The following is an 18,200-nucleotide window of genomic DNA, read 5'->3' as shown; positions in this document are numbered from 1 at the left end:
AGGGAGACTCTTTTGCTCAGAAAGTCAGTCCAGAAAGCGGAGAGTAAATGCTTGAGCAGAATATGACAAAGGAAATGATTCAGAAGGGCTTCTCTCAAGTCTTCTAGGCAAAAGATGAGGTCTGGCTGGAGCCCCTTTGAGCAGGATGTCTTGTTCTTGAAAGAGAAAAGAGGAGCGTCCAGGTGTGACTGATCTCTCCTCGAGGCCCAGGCCGCCCTGAGTTACTTCTCCTTTGTAGGGGTTGAGTGCAGCCGATCTGTCACCACAGCTTCTGAACGCGAGGATGTAACCCACCATCACAGACACCGGCGCACCTGACAGTCACTCAGAACAGTCAAGGACAAGGGAGGGAAACCCCGTCCAGAGAGAACGCCATGATGGCGGCCTGCGAGAGTCAGGCAGGTGCTCAGTGGCAGCCTCCCAACGAGGAAAGTTCTGGTCCAGAGCTGGACAAAAAGTCTCACCTATCGCAGCAGTGTGTGTACAGACACCCTCTTTTCTCCCACCTTGGGTTTTGGAGATAAAGTGGCTTCAGCCATTTTATCAAATCAGCAACAAAGCAAGCGAACTTCACTGACTGGTAGGCCGGTTCCTTTGCAAGGATACATTACTGGGGAGCACGTACGTGGATGCTGCAAAGGCAGTGAGGAGACCCAGACAGAAAGGACGCGTGCCAAAAAGAATGCCTCAGTGAACCTTCCCATACGAACAAGGCGTGCAACCACCGACTTCAACATCGGACAACCCAGCACCACGTGGGGTGGTGGGGCCCAGGGCATGGGTAACCAACCACCATGCTGACGTGTTACTTTTTCTGCATTCTCGCGCCTCGTTGAAATGGCATCCTAGCACGTACACTCTCGGGTCTGGCTGCTTCTGCAGCATGTTTGTGAACGGCATTCGTGTTGCTGCACGCATCAGCCACCGGTCCTTTCCCTTGCTGTGTGGTACTCCACCCACTGCATGAGGAAACCCGGAAATTCTTATCCATTCTACTGCTGATAGATACCTGAGTTATATCCAGTTTGGAACTCAGGGGGGGCAAAACTGTTACCAACATCATCGTCCATCTCTGATTTGCACATTCTTGTCTTTTTTAAGGTGGAAATTGAGACCTCCGGTGACTCAACTCAACAGCAGGGCTGGCATCTGGTAATTCTCTGCACGAGAAGGCAAAAGGAGAGAGGCTCGGCTATGCTTTTAGCCATCTCTCTTGTACTTTCTTGTCTCTTACTTTTGGGGGGCTTCTGCTTTCAGGAGACCCTACTTAAAGAGTAGCTATTTGTCCCTTCGCAAGCCCATCTTTTTCAGCAAAAATCAGAAGCAAAATGCAAGGAACCAATTTTTACCTAATTGAGTCCTAAAATGAATCTACTCTCTGCCAACTTTAACTCTTCTGCAGAAACGGAACATAACAATTAATCCTAGACCCTAAAAACACGCACCAGTCTTGTCTGCAAAAAAAATTAATAATGGTAATGCAGCGGGGCGTCTTCAGGCAGGAAGATGGCATTCACGAATCCCCTGTCTCCCTGGTCAGCCCCTCGCAGTGTCTGCTTTCAAGATGAGAACGTGACAATCCATCAGCCTCACCCATGTGGACTATCCCACCATAGGCAAAGTTATGGTGAAACAAGTTTTTGCCAGTGTTTACGCTTGTGATGTGAAGATTTGCAATTAGGTGATACGGTAAACAAAAGGCTTCCGACTTCAAAAAAGGAGGAGGATACCAATGACCTGGAGCACTGAAAAACTATGAGTCTAGGAAACCACTGAACACCCAGAGATAGTCTTGATAATCCTAAGAAGTTCATTAAACTCTCCTCTTCACATAAGTGGGTTTTCTAACCTGCCACTTACAGTTTTTCTTCCGAATTACACATCATGTGTATCTCAAATAACACTGTCCCCGGAGCCACTGTCTTGCCAGCTAACACTGCCCCCCATGGCTCTGTTCTGTCCTGCTGTGCATGCATTTGTGATTATCTGTTTTTAATCCGGGTCCCTAAAAACATAGCTGTCCATTACTACCAGCACAATTCCAGTATTTCCCGGCAGTTTTATTTACAGTGACGTGTTTAAGGGATGGAAGGCAGATTTCGATTTTATGGATTAGCAATAAAGCAAGATTTACAGAAAGCTCCCCAGACCACTGGGAGAGATACTGGGCCCGCAGAAGCAATAGTACCTCCCCAGGGGATGTATCTTGGAGCGGTCCATGGCAAGGATCCCTTCCACCTGGCTTCAAACGTCCCCAAGTCCTACACATCCCCAACATCAGGTCCCTTCCAGCCGGAACAGGGGGTACAGGTCTTCAGGCTGCTCGCACATGTGTTGGCATACGCCAGCTCTCATGAGCACCGTGGGCCAGCCGGAGAAGTAAATAGCCTAAAAAACAGACTCGGGGATCTGGAGTTAGAAAAGCATTGAAGAAAGTAGACAGAGTTTAGAGACCCAGGATCAGGACTCCCTTCCTGTGCACATCTGGGTGCCAGAGGACTGCCGGCTTGTGTCCCAAAGGAGGCTGCGAGGTAAGAGGGGAAAGGAGGAGGTTTTAGGATGCTTTTCCTCTGGAGCGATTGGACGCAATGCCCCAAGCACCACATACAGACAAATAAAGCGTTACATGTAAAGTAATGTATGTAGAACAGAACATACTAGGCATCGTGCTAGGTTCACTTCAGCTCGGCGAACAAGAAACTAGCAATGGTGAGGTCCCAGGCACGGGGCTGGTGGTGAGGCCGGGGCTCCGGGATGTGCTGGCAGAGAGAGAGGTGTGTGCACCTGCAGCTCTGTCTGAAGGACTGGTGACGATGCTTATCCTCTCCTCCCCCTTAATCACCCCCCAAAGCATGTGGCTGCCCTTGGATCCACCATTTCTCTGCCCTTCCTTGGGAAACAGACGCACTCATGAGTGTGGCCGCTTTCAAATATGTTCAAGAAGAGTGAACTCGGAGCCCCAAGCCTGAGAAAATTCAGGGAGCCCGCTGTGGCCCGCTGGCTGCTTAGTCTCAGGCCCAAGCACCAGGGTCAGCCAGGACTCAGGGAGGCCCGGGGGCCCAGCTGCTGTGAGCTCACCCAGAAGACCCACCAGTACCCATTGGTGGATCGGGTGGACTGGGTGAGGGGGTGGGGTATAGCTCCCCGTGCAACCCAGATCTCTTCCTCCCCAAGTGCGCTCAACTGTGCCCTGCAACGAAAAGGACACCTACCCCGTGGCGTCTGCAGGTGGGTGGTGTGAGCGCCAGGGAGGGAGGGGGGTCTGATGGGGAGCGGAGCTGGCGCCCGGCTCGGGAGTGCTCCGGGTGCCAGCGGGCAGCCGACCCAGGGGGCACTCCCACGTCGGTGCTCAGCCCTCCCGGCGGGCCTGCCTGCCAGCGTCCCCTTGGAGAGGCCGCCCCGGCTGGGACTCCGCGCGCGGCCAGGCGCCCGGCCCTGCAAGCCGCAGGTGAGGGGCGCCGCCTCCGCCTCCTCCTCCTCCTCCTCCGCCCCGCGCCCCCCCCCCCGCCCCCCGCCGGCCGCAAGCGGGCCACGGTGCTCGGCGACCCCGGCGCCCCCTGCAGCTGCTCGGGAGGCGGCCCCGGGTAGACTCAACAAGTTCCCGGGCCGCGCAGCGCCGCCTGCAGCCCAGGAACCCCGAGGACGCGCCGCGGTGCAGCCCCGCGCGCAGGCGGCGGCCGCCGGCGGCTCCTTCCACCGCCTCCTCCGGCTCGGGCTCGGGCTCGGGCTCGGGCTCGGGCTGGGCTCGGGCTGGGCTCGGGCTCGGCTCGGGCGGGCGGGCGGGCGGGGGCCCCCTCCCCGGAGCGCCCACCCCCGCCCCGCCCCGCCCCCGCCCGCCCCGCGGGGCCCGGGGCTCCGCCCGCCTCGCCGCCAGCCGGGCGCACGGGCGGCGGGCGCGCGTCTCGGGCGCCCTGTCCTCGGCCGCCGGGCTCCGCGGAGTCGCGGGGCCCCGGGGGCGGCTGCAAGGACTTCCCTCCGCTCCCTCCCCCACCGCCCCCGCCCGGCTCGCCGGAGACCATCGCAGTAAATGAGGACATCGGAGGAGCGCGGAGCCGGGGGGCCGTGGCTGGCGGAGTCCCCGGGGCCGGCGGAGCTGCCTCCCCGCGCGCGCCGCTGAGCCGGGCCGCCCGGACGCGAGCTGCGGCGCGGGGACCGGCGGGGGCCGGCGGGGGCCGGCGGGGGCCGGGCCGGCGGCGGTGGAGGGGGCGGGCGGCGGGCGGCGGGCGCGCAGCCGGCCGGGTCCCGGGAGCCGAGCCTGCCTCCGCGCGAGCCCGGCGAGCCTCGCCGCGGATGCCCTGCCCGGAGCGCTCCGCGCCGCGCCAGGCTCGCCCGGGTCCGCGGAGAGACATGCCCGAGCCCGGCGCTGCACCGACCTCGACTTCCCTGTGAGCAGCCGGAGGTAAGCGCAGCCCCGCGCGCCCTGCTCCCGCGCGCCCTGCTCCCGCGCGCCCTGCTCCCGCGCCCCGGCGCCCCGGCGCCCCGGCGCCTCCGCACTCGGCCGCTCGGACGGACGGGCGCCCCGGACGCGGCTTCGCCGGGGACCCCGCGGCCCCGGGGCCGGGAGCGCACCGCGCGGCGGGCGGCGTTATGCAACCGCAGCTGGCGCGGCCGGGTCGCCGAGGGGCGTCCGGCAACTTTGGCGACGGCCTGGGAGGCGCGGGGCCGCCGGCCTACGCCGCGGGCTCCAGGCAGACGCCACCGCGAGCCCGAGAGCCCCAGCCGGGCGGGCGGGCGGACCCCGGGCACCGCGGGCGGGCGGCCGCGGCTCCGGAATGAGGCGAGCTGCTTAAGTGCCTGGCAAACTAGAGCGAACTGGCAAGTGCGGCTGGTTAACTTCGGGGGGCAGGGCGGGGAGGGGGGTAAGTCCGGGCAGAGGGGCCGCGAAGCAGCCGCGAAGGCAGGTGCCCACGTGAACTAACGCGCCCCCCCCACCCCCCGGGGCGCCCGGGCTCGCGCCGGTTGGCACTTTCCCGGGGCTGCGGGCCGGGCCCCCGGGTGCGTGGCTCCCCGTGTCAGGCCGGGACAGGCGTGGGACCCCGACCAGTGCTGCGGAGGGAGCGAGCGAGCCTGCCCGAGGGCGAGGGCGAGGGCGAGGGCGAGGGCGAGGGCGAGGGCCAGGGCAGGAGGGAGGAGGGTGCCCGCGGGCCGGCCCCGGGCCGGGGCAGCGCCTGGAGCCCAAAGTCAGGAGCGTCTTGCTGAGAGTCTGCGTCTTGCTGCTTCATGCTCAGGGTTCCCAGCATCGCTGGGATGAAAGAACCTGTCCCTGTGACCTCAGCATTCTACTACCCAGAAACATGCCACAGGGAGACGGAGCTAGCAGTAAGGGGATGCCAGGAGTGGGGGAGGAGAGGCGCCTCTGGAGTCAGTAGGGGAGACAGTCGGTGCATCTGGCTCGTCTACGGAGCTGGGCTCCCGCCCCGACCCCTTTGCCGCTGCAGGTCTGTGTGCCTGGGGGGCTGGAAGCCCTGTGGGGCCCCCGAGCCAGAGGCGGCAATGAAGCACTTTAATTTGACCTTGTCTTGCTTAGGCGCTTACATTCTGCAGAAGCAGCCCGAGGGGAGCTGGCAGGAGTGGGAAGGAACTTTGGGGCTAGCCTTGCCTTGGCCAGGAAGCCACGCTATCATTTCACAGGACTACAGCTCGGACTAGCAGAGAGGGTGGAGGTCAGTGCGCTTGGAGGTTTTTCCCTTGCACAGGGACTTGCTAGGGGTTACCTTTCCATTTGCCGGTGGGGGACTGTCAAGGTTACAGGGATGGGGACTTGGCTGAAAAATACCACCCAAATCACCTGACCGGGGGCCATTCCCAGGCAGTCCTACACTGTAGGAAAATGCTCTAACGTTGTTATTATTAAGCCTATGCTACAGATGGAGCAGAAAGTAACCACCATTTCACTTTGCGGAGGCGGCAAGTGCCGGTTTTTACTATTCACATTGTGCTATTTATTGCATTCATATCCTGTTGAATGTTACTTTCCAAAGAAAAGTTCATATTTATCTTTGCCATTTTTTTTTTGCAAGAAAGATTAGCAACTGGGCACAGGCAGCTCAAAGGAAAAATGGAAAAATGGAAGCCCTGCCATCTGCATGCCTCACCAGATATTAATAATTTACTACCCATGTTTACTACTTACATTAGATGGCACTGCTACTCATGATGGTTTTATTAGAGGCGCATTTGGATAAAAAATGTCTAGCACGGCTATCACTAATTGCATGATTTTGCATAAATTATGTTAGCTACAGAGAGTTTGCGCTTTTCTTCACGGAATTCATCATTTCCTTAAAGAGAGAAGGAGTCTGTTTAATTTCCTTAGCTAAAGGAAAGACCTCCACTTAAAGGCAGGATGCCCTTGAAACTCAAAAGTATGCCTTTAAACTTACTACAGTTGTCACACCTTCATTTTTCATTATTGTGATTAAGACTTGGAGCTTTTACTTAAACCAGGCCCCTTCTCCTGTTGAGAAGCACAGCTACTGGTTAAGAAATTAGCTAAAGAGGCAAAAGCTGGAAAGAGAGCTTTTCAAAGAGCCCGATGGAGAGCTGGATCCTCTCATCCCTCTGTTTACTTGGGGGCTTCTCTGTTCTGCCACAGTTGTCTTCCCCTCCCCCTCCCCCATGGCAGGATAGAGAATTTTTGTCATTTCTCCCTCTGTAGAGGAAAAGGCAATTTAAATAAGCACATAAGTGAAAGGCTTGTGCACGAAAAGGCATCAGTCTACCAGGAAGACTCCTACACATTGAAATAAGCAGTGAGAAAATAAAAACGATTCTCAGAACTAACAGCTGATCACAGCCGAGCAGCTGGACAGATGCGTTCACTTAGCTAGACATTTGTATTCTCCTGGCTGCTCTAACCCATGGCTGTCTCATTTAGAGCGACAACTACCGAACTCACTTGTATGAGGAGCAGATCAGTTACTGTTGGGGACAGGCTGCTTCTCGGGGAATAAGGATAAAGAAATCACGGCTAGATCACAAAGCGACGGTCTATGGACCAGCATCCAGGTGGAAAGGCAGGGGCAGGGTCAGTGGGAATATTTTATTCTAGAGCCCTCGGACCAGCCAACCAGACACCTGTGCAGGTGCATGTCAAGGTTCCTGCATAACCAGCCAGTGGTTAACCAAAAAAAAATAATAAAATAAAATAAAATATATATATTTTTAAAAGCATGCCTGTTTGAGGCAAACCACAGCCATCTGGGTAAAGTGAGGTTATTGGAGCTCCCCAGACAACACCGGCAGCTTTCTTTTAAACAATTCCTTCGTAAATGTGAAGAACCCTTCCCTACCGTAATTCCACTGAGACCTTTGTTTCCAGCCCAAAATTAGCTGACATAATTTATGAGGCAGATCCTTTTCAGTCTCCTCACATATTTGATTTTAATATTTCATAACATTATGGAGTGACTTCAATATTTTAAAGGAAAATTTAATATGATTGATATTACATGACAACACTTTTATTACCATGAAATTCGCCTACAAACATTTGGATAAGTCTTTCTCCAGTATGTGAGCTATCCTATAGCATAAATATAGTAAAACATCATCATTTTTAATCCATTTAATTTAAAAGTTAATGTATCTTAATATATTAAGGAGAGTCTAGAGGGACTGATACCAAGTTGTGGGGACCCTGCGGGGATTCATACAAACAAGTTGTGAAGCTCTCATGTTAAACAGTAAACCACACCAAGTACAGGTTCAATCCTCTCGACTACGTATGATAATGTCTCTGCTTCGGATCCGGAGGCACTAAAGTGTCTCCAAGCAACCAAGAATCTTACCTCTCAGAAGAAGAGAAACCATAACTTCAGAGACATCTCCTAGTTCCAAATTCAATTCCTGATATAAACTCATTCAGAGGCTCCTCTACCATAAGTCATCAGGATATTCAGTGTGGGTGTGAGTCATATGCACTTCAGACATCATTCATAACCATAATGAATGAGTGGAGGGACTCTGAGGTATACAAAGATATTATCCAGAGACGAACCGCTGATCTAAATAAAAACAAAACACTCTAACCTGATAGCTCCCTGTCTTCCTGCTGAAGGCTGAGTCTCAAACTCATATTGGGACAGTGAAAAAATTAAGTTGAATACAGAAAAGCAGATATTAGGGACAAGAAGGAAATCATGTTTCCACAGTAAAAACCTTTTTTGCTAATACCATATTTCAAAGGAATTTGGAAAGAACTATCTCCAAAGTCATTCTTCATGAGTATTGCTTGTATAGAGTATTGATCAGATTATCCAGAGTACTGTACATCCACAGCACTCTCCTCTTTACCATGTCGGGGAAGTTTGAGCCAGATCAGAGAGGGAATCACGTGGACACGTTGTCTGTTCACCTGAGTTACGCTATTAGAGCCATGACCGGGCCCAAGAAATTTTTTTAAAAATAGTCACAGCATGGCAAAATGCTAATCAAAGTTTGTGTTACAGTTACTATGGGAAATTCCAATTCAAACCTTAATAATCTAGCCCTGGGCATAAAATGAAATGCAGTAAACTGCAGCATACGAGAGATGTGAGGAGGAGGCTGTGGGCTGCCACAAATGAAAGTGGTTCTCCCCTCAGAACTCCAGAGGGAAAGAGCAGAGAGGGGAGGCTCATGGCCTGGGGCCCTGCTAAGGAGCCACCGTGGAGATACGTCACACTCACACTCAACCTTAATGGAACTGACCGGTCTTTGTTCGTGTTTCTAGGTCATTCCAGTGGTGATGTGGGTCCCTCCACACTGGTTGTTCCCCAGGAAGCATCCCGTGTGTGTGTCAACTTCTCATTTCTCTAGCTTTTGCTTCTGTCCTTCATGGTTAGACTGAAGACCTCAAATCAGCTGTAATGTACTTTCATAGTAAGCGATTTTCATGTCCTGGGAAATGTAGTGGAACTATCAAATCTGGGTTCTGAACATGGGCAAACATAGGGAAAGTAGACTGACATGAAAATGGTTTTGTCCACCAAGCACTGCTTGTCCATGGAAACGTACTGAGCAGCAGCAGCAGTGGCCAAGGCAGCATGTGAGTGTCAAGAAACCAAGTGACAGGCCCTCGAGAAGCTCCAGTCCGGGAGGACGAGAGGAGGTGGGAGGTAGAATCAGGATAGGATAGACAGCACCCTTGGAGGTTCCCAAGAAAAAGTGATGCCCTGCCCGGGATGAAGGTTGAGACTGGACTCCTAAGCCCAGCACGTGCAAATCCCGGAGCTGAGCCCACTCGCCGGGTGGTGAGAGCAAGAGGTTTGTATGGGAAGAGTGAGATGTGACACTGGGCAAAGGTGGAAGAGTGGGGATCAGAGAGTGAAGCAGGACTGTGCAGCCAGCTTGAGGAAGAACCAGCAGGACGGGAGGCGCTGCCTGGCTATGGGGGACCCCTGAATACTTGGAACAATAACATGCATTTCCAGAAGACTGCGTCTTGTTAGCTAGAGATAAACCAGAGTCGAGGACCTGGAGACCAGTTGAGAGGGTGTAATAGGTGACGACTAATTGATATCAAGGGTAACTGGTGGCACTAGGGAACAATGTAAGGGGGCAGCTGCGAGAGAAACATCCTGCATGGCACATCTTTGTAACATGGCAACATGAAGAAGGGATTAAAGATGGGAACCGGGTGGTGGGTAATCTAAGTGAAAACAGAGAATCTCTGTCAAGGAACCAGCAGGTTTGGGGGAAACGAGGCGATTGCCATTAGAAAGTTGAGTTTGAGTTTCCAACCAGGAGGACTGTTTTAAAAAATAGGTTTTTCATCATCTTTTACTTCTTAAAACTAACAGCAGAAATACTTTCAAAGCAGAGAACAATGGACCAAGGATTCAACACACAAAGAAACTCTTAAAGGACTAAGAATAGTACTGTCTAAAAACAGGTGCTTAATAAATATTTAATGAGGCTCTTAGTAATAAACCTAGTCAATGATTTTGCTAGAAATTCAGGGAATCCAGATTGGACAATAATTTTTCTCTTTGACTTCCAGTTGTACCTTTTTTGTAGTAGAAATTAAAAGGAAACACATAAGGTGGTAGAAAGGAAGCCTGCTTCTCGAAATGGATGGTTCTTACATGTGGCCGCACAGTGTTTAGGAAACAAGAAGGTATCAAAGATTTGGGTTTTTCTACCACCAAACTCAGCCTTAGAGTCTTCCTTGGTAAAAATTCAGTTGGGTAGAAGTTGAGTTTCTAAAGAAAAAAGGTGTTTGCATTTAATGGCTTAGTATTGGGATAAAAGAAACAAGGAAAAATGGGAGATTCTAACTTGCCTCCCATCAGACCGATTCGGTGCACTTATACCCCAAATGCTGACATTTTTGGTTGGAAGGAATTTTCACAGGAGCTTTACCAAAATACACTGGGTCACCTCGAGATGACCGGAAGACATGTGTCTGCCTCTCGGCCTTGACCTCACAACTCCATCTGACATCACGACATCAACTCCACTGATCTTTGGGGCAGGCTCATCAATTTATCACTTCTTGTTTACCAGCACCAGAATGGTGCATAAAGACTTGCTCTTTTTCTTTTTTCTTTGTTGAAATCACATGGTACAAATGACCAGTTTCCTGTTAATCGTGCCCGTGAGACTCACAGAGCTCAGAGAAGTGTGGACAGAATCATTCCCCAGAAAAGTTGGTGCCACATGCTTGACATTGAAGAAATGGCCGAAACAAAGAAGTTCCTCGACTTTCAAACCATAGCTTTCATTTGGCTTTTCCGGTCATTGCAGAGCCCAATGGTAACTACTTTTCTCAATCACTCACTGTCTGTGTTTGTTTTAATGTTAGTTGTCAGCACGGTGGCTTCAGAGACGTGCTTCCCAGCCTTGCTTAAGTTGCTTTGTTCTTGCTATCAATATTGGTCTCCACAGATGAAGTTAACTCCCCTTTAAGTGTATCCCCACTTTCTTGTGTCTATCAGATTTGCTGGTGTTCCAAAAATACCCAAGGTGAGGCTGAACGATGGAATTTATCACGTGGTTGGAACACTGGGTCTCGTAACACCCAGTCTTACTGGACAGGGCAGACGTGCTACTCCACGGCGCAGGGTCAGGTGATGAGTGGTAGAGAAAGGACTCTCATCCAGGGCTCCAGGCTCCCAGTTCACACCTAACGATCATTAAATTCTACATCGAAGCATTAGCATAGTTCTAAGTCTAGCCCCAAAGAGTCAGTGAGAATGACCAATGGCGTACCCAGCTTGAAGCAGAAAACCGGGACAACTGTATACTTTTAATCAGCCATCCAAGGTTTGCAACCCTCCAGCTGGTTCTCAAGCATGTTTCTGTCGAGGAACAGATGGTATCCAGTGTCATCCACATACTAGAACATGCTCTCAGTGTGCCTGTCCTTGCCAGCCTCACCAGGACCGTATACGGAGGGTTTTCACGGCACCGACCTACTGTGCCCGCGTCACAGCCCGGAGCGGTGAGAGCAGTGTCCGAGCCACACTGCCTGCATCTGCACTCCCAGTTCTGTGCCAGCGCTGTCTGTGTGGCCATGGGCACTGATTCGCCTGCCTATCCATGCCTCGATTGCACCCCCTTTACAAAAAATGGCACCCCCTCCTTCAGAGGGTGTTTGGAGAACGCGATGCGAGAACATAAAGTGTGAAATGGCACCGAAGCTCTGCCAAGCACCACAGAAGCATCAGCTCCCACTCCACCTTCACTCCCCCAGACTGTGTAGCGAGCCCCGGATTCTGGGCCGGAACTCAAGACCAGGCAGGCGGTGTCTACACCGCAGTTCTTAAGGATCAGGTGAGACTGCGTAGCCAGGAACCGCTTTGTCCCGAAAAGCCTACGGAGTGTGACAATGCCAAGCAGGCAAGCCTGAGGGCACGCCACCTCACCAATTCACAAAGTTCTACATGGAAAACCCAAAAGTAAATCACCCTCTGAAAAGTCTGGCAATGTTCCTAGTTAACTCGTCCCAAACCGCGGATCTCTGGTTCTGAAGAGCTGCCCCCAGCCACGGAATTCCTAGGAAAGGGCCGAACTGTGGATGTTTTGCATCCCCAGCCAGAAACAGCAGAAGAACAAAGGTGTGAAGGTGCCCTGCTATTTCGGGTCTTCCTGCTATTCACCTGCCAGGGGACGCTTTATTTGGACTCTGCCATTCAATCATCTGTCCACACGGCAAAAAAAGAAAGCAAAACAAAATAATACAAAAAAAAAAAAAAAAAAAACCTAACAAAACACCTTATGTTTTAAACCCTGACAATGACTGGTCACTAGGGATGTGAACCTGTCCCCACGGCTGCCCCACAAGCAAGGCCACGGAAAGGTTCACATGCCGGCTGCGGCCTGGGCCGTGTTGGTGATCGGCCCAACACCTGGCTGAGCCCCAAGTTCATTCTAGACAAAATGGAAGGGGCCAGCGCTCCTGGCTCCCCGGGGGCATCCCTCACTCTTCCCTTCGTTCAATAAATATTTATGGGCACTTTATGTGCCACATGTTGCCCTGTGCTTTAGCAATAGAGCAGGAAGGAGAAGAGGAGGAGGGGTGGCCTCGTGGATCTTCGGAAAGGATGCATTAGTACGTGGATCTCTGCCGCCCCGTCTCCGTGGCTCCATCCCCAGGAACTCTGAGTGACCTGGACTGGGGTGGGGATTAATACACGTTTTCTAGAAAAGCCGGGCTCAGGGGTAGAAGCCTTCAGGAAGAGCATGTCTCCTTCCAGTCTCTACTCCTACGTAACTGGAAATGCCTTATAAGAAAACAAAACAAAATAAACCAAAACTCCTAAAAAGGTTCCACCTCTCGAACACCTATGCTCCCGCCCACGGCTTCAAGTAGGCCAAGCCTAGAAGGGTCACTTGAGGTTTTGGAAAGATTTACGGTTTCCTTTTAAAAACTACCTTTAGGATCCCCATGTACCCAGAGCCTCGCTTCCTCATTGTCATTACTGCTCACTCACAGTGGTGCCAACTTCTCTTCATGACCCTTCACCATCCATTCCCGTGTCCTTTCACTCCCTTTTCTTGCATCCCTTGTCAAGGAAGGGACCACCCAACCCAAGAAGATATCGGAGAGATGAACAAGGAGAAGCAGAATGCAGAAATAGGAACTTAAAATAGGATTATTCATTAACTTTAATACTTGCACAAACTGTGTTGGGGGCTTCAGGGAGTGCGCAGCCTTATGATGTCCTGCCCCAGAGGCCTGTCCTAGCGCCGATGAGCTGGCCCGCTCCACTCTAGATAGGATAGGGGGCTGCTCCAGCGGCCCCTCGAGAACCAAAAGCTGACAGCAGAGGCTCCGAGTAGGTAACAGCAGGCAGGATGGGACGCGGCGTGGTGGGACTAACTTTCCTGAGGACCACCCTTCCTCTCCTATGTGTCTCTCTCTGGGCGGTTCCCACCCTACCCTTCCCCTCCTGTTGTCTGGCTCTTGCTACTTCTCCACTCCCCTCTTACTTCCTCTCCATGTTCATCGTGAACAAAATGTGGTGTAGAATTCAATTTCTAAGTATTGATCTTATTTATTGAGAATAATTGTATAGAGCATGTACTCCATTCAAAGTAAGGAGAAACGAAAGTTATTTCATTCAAAAGCTCTGTGCCGAACACCCCCCTCTGAAGTAACCGGACTCACAGGTGCACTGGAGACCCTCCGTGGATCCCCACCCCGCAGGTCCGTGGCTCCTTCTCTAGAGCAAAAACCCAGAGTCCAATTAGAAGGCCGAGATTAGCAAAGACTCCACACTTTACAATGCTTTAGTCATCCCAAGCCCTTGAAGTTTTTGAATTAAATTCTGAACGAATTTTGCTACTACCACATCCCGCTCTTGAGCACAGAGCTGGATGATGTAAGAACTAATGGACTGGCACTCCCCAGCAAGTCCTATTTACTACAACGCAGATGTCGTGAGGACCCCACTGTACTGCATATAACACACAGTTCGGCCTTGAACAACGTGGGTTTGAACTGTGCGAGCCCATTTATAAGCGAGTTTTGGGTTTTTCTTTTTCAGTACTATAAATGTATTTTTTTTCCTTTCTTATGATTTCTTGATACCATTTTCCTTAGCTTACTTTAAGAATACAGTATGTAATATATACAACATGCAAAATGTGCTAATCAACATTATGTTATCAGTAAGGCTTCCGGTCAACAAAAGGCTATTGGTAGTTATGTCTTTTTTTTTAATACATTTTTTATTTATTCATAAGAGACACAGAGACATAGGCAGTAGAGAGACAAGCAGGCTCCATGCAAGGCCTGACGTGGGACTCAATCCCGAGACTCCAGGCTCACGCCCTGGGCTGAAGGGAGGTGCTCAACCACTGAGCCACCCAGAAGTCCTGGTAGTTATGTCTTGAGGGAGTTAAAAGTTAGATGCAGGGAATCCCTGGGTGGCTCAGCGGTTTAGCGCCTGCCTTTGGCCCAAGGCATGATCCCGGGGTCCCGGGATTAAATCCCCACATCGGGCTCCCTCCAGGGAGCCTGCTTCTCCCTCTGCTGTGTCTCCGCCTCTCTCTCTGTGTGTCTCTCATGAATAAATAAATAAAATATTTAAAAAAATAAAAATAAGAATAAATAAAAGTTAGATGCAGATTTTTGATTCTGCAGGGTTTGGCATCTCTATGCTTCGTGTGGTTCATGGGTCACCTACATACACCATTTCTGAACCATATACTCATTTTTCTGAGTGTATGGGTCATCTCTTTCTCTTCTGTAAGCAACGAAAAGAATTTACGGTAATGCTGAATACACTCAAACTCAAGATAGTTATGCCATGATTCAGAAGACCAGAATCTCCAGACATGGTTTTACTTATTAGCCTCAGAAAACCATATGCCTCTCTCCCTTCCACTCATCTAATTTCTACCCAGATTTCAGAAAACAGCCACGTTCCATCCAGTCTGAAAATCGAGGCAACACAGAAAGAATCCTTGGGAGCCACCAATATAATATGGTAGACCCATCGTCAGCCTTCTGGAAATACCATGGGTGAGGCCCCAGCTGTGAGGATCCTGTAACATGGATCATTATATTCTTACACCAATTAGCAGATATCAAAGCTGACTGAGTTAGGGGGAAAGAGGTGCTTCCAGGGACCTCGTCTATAATCACTTTATTTGTGTAAGGAGAGAACTGATACATATCAAAGAAGAGTGACTCATGCTTCAGGCCTGCTCTTCCGAGTCCCCCGGGGAGGCACAGATGCATGCCTTTGCTCAGGACTGTGCCTCCTTCTCCTGCGTGCCCAGCACCTGGTACGGTGCCAGGTCACCCCAGACAGGCAGGTGCTGTTCCCCATGCAGGGAAGGCAGCACGAGGACTGGAGCAGACAGAGAAGGGAGGGGTAGACCTGGACCATCACAGAGACCCCACCTGGGGAGGGGAGGCCGGGGGCACAGTCCTAGAACAGGAACCACGGGAACCGGAGACACGAAGCAGGGAGAGACCATGGCGTGTTCTAGAGACAGAACAGAAACTTGAAGCCTGGACGAGCAGGACCTGCAGGAGGGGAGGATGGAGAGCTGAGGGCAGGGGACGTGAGAACGCCAAGGTCAGGGTGGGAGCAGTGGAAACAGGAAGGAAAAAGCCAATGGGTAAAGCAACAGAAAGGAAAAACAAAAATCCCTGAGACCTGGAGAAGACTGGCTTCAAAGACTTAAGCCAGAGAATGAATCAGGCTGAGAGCATTGCCAGCACTTGCCAGGAGGCCCTGACAACGGAGCGCTGGGGACTCGCCACCATCCTAAGTTGGGGCATGGGGCTTTTGGCCCCATTGCAAGCCAAGTTCAGTCCTGCATGTAATAGCGGGTGCCCCTGCTCCACGCGTGGCCGAGGGGGGCATAGCAGCTATGTTTCTGGGTACAGTCTGGTCCACCTCAGGGTCACACATAGGTCATGGCCCACGGCCTCTTGTTAGGATTCTGTACATAGGCTCTTGGGGCTGTCATTGCTCTACGTTTTGCTGCCCACTTAGAAGCAGAAGCTGATTACAAGAAATGCTCATTTCTCCCTTTCTTTCTTGGCTTAGCTACCTCCATAGGTAAACTCAAGACCTAGCAAACTCTATAGTTTGGCTGGACCAGGGAAACACAGGAGATGCACTACAGAGAAAAATACAAGGGGGGGGGGGGATTCCTGTTTTGATGGTAATAGATGGGCACTCACACTGTCTTGCCAGGAAGACAGATCGCATCTTCAGCTCTAAATCATTTCATCTGCAGTGATTGGTTACTTCCCCGCAGAAATCCTGCCCTCGGTGTTCCCAAATGGTATCCTGAGATTCAGCTTCAAGAAACAGCAGGGAAAACATATACTCTTTTGACATAGTTATTTTTTGGAAAAATCAATGTTCTAATTTTAGCCCAAGGATAGATCATGAGTGGAAACATGCCATTTAGTAAAATAATAATAATAATAATAATTAATAATACATAAGGATTCATCATCTTTGGTAAGGCAAAACAATCCCAAAGTTCATTCCATGATGTACATGTTTTCACTTGAGATTCCCGCAAAGTCTAAGCAAAGGAGGCCACCTCTTCCAAATCCTACCAACTCCAACCTCCTGGTCTTGGGCTCCAAACTACCAGCTGGTTGCTGCTTGATGGCCCAGAACCACACAGGCAATAGAGCGGGCGGGACCTGTGCTACAATAGTCTATGCCTACCTAAGAGCTACATTCAAAGCCAGAGCCCTTACATTTAACACCTTGCCCAGTTGTCCTGCCTGCTGGTGAGAAAAGAGCAGGGAAATTAGTTGCTTATACTAATCTTATATATGATTTTGATGGGTTGCTGGAACCAGTTTTTCTGGACTCTCTTTGGACATCATTAGGTAGCAAAGCTAACTGCTGCAAATAAAAGCCGTTTTCTACGCTGATGTAGCATCTCACTTGGAGGAGGCATTTTCCCTAGTTGGTTTTCGCCGACATCATAAAATTTTGCTAATTCATTTCTACTAATTGAGATTCCACTTGGACAGAGGATAAGCAAAGGTTAACATCAGTGTAAGCTAAAGATCAGAGAACCACGTAGTGAAGCAAATGGAGGAGGATGGTTTGCTCCTCCTTGGACGAGGACCATTTCTTGGTTTCTCTAAAACCTCAATGCTAAACCCCAAGCATCCGTGTATGACATGGATGGTTCCCTTCCTCTCATTAGGTGGTCCCCCACTCATCAGAAGCAGTGCAGTGTGAGTCTGTGTGGCAAAAGCGATTTGCACCATGTGGCTGAAGTGATCGACGGTACGTTTTCTGTGGCTGGCGATGTGTTTTCGGAAATCACGGATATGCATGAACCGGGGCCTCCCCCTAAGCTGGTTTCCATCTGCGTGAAGCCTGCATCGGAGCTGCACGAGTGCCCCTTTCCGCTACTTCTGACTGGACGCTCATCAGTTCTTAATGCTGGAGGCCTTACTGCCGTCTCCCACAAATCAAGGGAAGGGGGCATGGCTGGGCCCCAATTCCTCCCACACCGCGGAGACCTGGGGCAGCCTCCTCCCTAAGCGCTCCATCTCGGAGGGGTGTGTGTTTTCATTTTGTTACCCCATTTCAGTCCTCTCGAATCAATGACCTTTGAAGAAGTGAACAAATGTCTGGAAAAATATCATTTCAGTGTATTAAAGGAAATTAAACGGGATAATGAATCTAACCAAGGCACAGTCCAAAATCTATAGCAGTTAGGAAGGGAGGACTTCCATTTTGGAAGAATCAATCGGCGCCTAGGAAATAGGCCTTCAAAGTTTAACTCTTTCACGACACAAATGAGTTCACTGCAGGGGTGGGATGCGGCCTTTTCCTTTCCCTCCGGGAAGGTGAGTGTTAAAAGAAGGGTAGGTTCACTGGCCCCCCTCCCCCGTCCTGACCAGCCTAATGCTCAGGCATTCCCTCAGCATATGGAATAAAATGCTGACCCAATTAATCTTGAATTCCAGCCAGCATCTGTGACTCCAAGGTGTCTCAACAGCGGGAAAGCCACTAGAAAAACCAATAATATCATACAGTCCCCTTCCAGACTCATCAGATTGCTTGCCTAGCTCTTTCAGCTATCTCCACTGTCGGATGGGACACTAGGGGTGTCCTGGCAAGCCAGCGCACTCACCAGCCCCCACGGTCGGTCCGCCACGCCAGGCCACAGACAGCCCCGCACGGGGCCTAACCGAAACCTCTCGGGAGCGCAGACATGTTAGGAATGGGGCTAATCTGGTGGAGAGTCTCCTGTCAGCTGCTGAGATTCCA

At 51.3% G+C, this 18,200-nt stretch overlaps 1 protein-coding gene across 1 annotated transcript in view; it reads right to left on the bottom strand.

The window, feature by feature from the left end:
* The window catches only part of DOCK1 (dedicator of cytokinesis 1), a 498,451-nt gene that overhangs the window by 234,635 nt on the left and 245,616 nt on the right, over positions 1-18,200 (bottom strand).

The sequence above is a fragment of the Nyctereutes procyonoides genome, unplaced genomic scaffold (assembly GCF_905146905.1).
Source record: "Nyctereutes procyonoides isolate TBG_1078 unplaced genomic scaffold, NYPRO_anot_genome, whole genome shotgun sequence".
Classification (NCBI taxonomy): Eukaryota; Metazoa; Chordata; class Mammalia; order Carnivora; family Canidae; genus Nyctereutes; species Nyctereutes procyonoides.
Note: the sequence above shows the minus strand (reverse complement) of the source record. Positions and strands in the feature narration are given on the sequence as shown.